We start from the raw sequence: 1,864 nt of genomic DNA on the forward strand, positions 1-1,864 counted from the left end.
GAGGACAAATCCACATGAACCATGACAGTAACTGGGTGTCCATCTAAACACTTTATACCTGTGTGTATTTAACAAAAAAATCTGATTACCCAAGAGTTAGGACAAAGAGTGAGAGAGAGAGAGAGAGAGAGAGAGAGAGAGAGAGAGAGAGAGAGAGAGAGAACTCCCGAATAGTTTTTTTTATGTATTTTTACTGTGCTAATAATAAGAGGTAGTAATGTAAAGAAAAAGGGAAAAAAATTCTATGGACTCATCTTTATAGAGCATGAGTCCATAGAAACCATGACAGTAACAGGGTGTCCAGCTAAACATTTTATATCCGTGTGTTTCTTAGAATCTGAATATCAAAGAGTTAGGAGAGAGAGCAGCCGTGTGTGTGGGTGTGTGTGTGTTCATTAAGATGATGATTTTTTAAACAGTTATTGAGTTATTATTGAGGGTTTAGGGTCGAGCACAGGGTGCTGCTGAGAATTGAACTCACATCCTTCTGATCAGTATATAGATATTTACTTATTTTTACTGCCTGAGATGTTCTATAATGTCACTGAGCACAGATTCATCACTACAAGAGTCATTCAATCAAATCACATCATCACATTATATAATAAAATAATGTTTATTTAATCACTTGTTTGAGAAAAAATACATTAAAAAAGAAAAATGTGAATAAAACTAGGCATACGACAATATTTACTCAGTATGAAAGGAAAATTGCATTTGCTTGTATATTATTTATTTAGACAAGTTAATTAATATAATCATTTATGTTGCAGTCATAACTATTGTCAGAACTGTGATGTTGTAGAAAATTAATCAAAACATTCCTGAATACATCAAAAGTGTACTATATTTATTGTAATCAGCACTCAATCTGTGTTAAATTATATTACTATCATTCATGTGTGAGGAAATCATTCTTTACTGGAGGTGAAGGTGAAGTGTTTACGCAGCACAAACCAGGACTGTAAAGCCCTCAGAGTGGTGTGTATAGATGAGCACATCTCTAGGTCTGTTCTTTCCTCTCTGCATGAAGAGTTGCTGAAATCATTAAAGACTCCATCCACCCCATTAACTGTCTGTTCAACATCTGTAATCACTTCCATAGCCTGATGACTACTATACAAATACTTCACAGTCTATAAAGACTCAGTTACTTCACTGATATTCTGCACACTGCACTTTACTACATGTAACACACCTTACATTTACATTCATGGTACTCAGTGACAGTGACAGCTTAGTGATCCTGGGATTTGAACACACAACCTTCCAATCTGACATTCTGCACACTGCACTTTACTCTTACTACATGTAACACACCTGCACATATGGTACATTCCACACTGTTTACACATGCTTTACTCTTACTACAACTAACATTCTTTACTCTGACTACATGTAACATAATTGCACACATCATTTTAGTTATTTAATTTCTATTCATTATTTATTGACTTATTTTTAATTTAGTTATTTAATATTCAGTTTATTTCTCTGCACTGAATATAGGCTGGATTTTAATTTAACTGCAAACTGTATATGTATATAAATGTGTATGTGAAATAAAATATTTAATAGTGAAATAAACATTAAAGTGATTTTGATGGAATAAACTGGTGATAAATGAGGTGAGGTGTGTCAATGATATTTAAGCTCACTATGACTTATAGCACTAAATGTGTTGTAAAAGGAAAGCTGGAAACATTTGTTAAGTAATAATGGAGATGATTTAACTCTCCCTAATTTATCTACTAATAACAAGGTGAGAAAATGAACATGGTTCAGAATGAATGAAATTATTAGAAGTATAATAAAGTCATTTTTTGTGTTTATAAAAGTTGAAATGTAATTTCCTGAGAAAAGG

The sequence above is a fragment of the Tachysurus fulvidraco genome, unplaced genomic scaffold (assembly GCF_022655615.1).
Source record: "Tachysurus fulvidraco isolate hzauxx_2018 unplaced genomic scaffold, HZAU_PFXX_2.0 HiC_scaffold_37_np12, whole genome shotgun sequence".
NCBI classification, from domain to species: Eukaryota; Metazoa; Chordata; class Actinopteri; order Siluriformes; family Bagridae; genus Tachysurus; species Tachysurus fulvidraco.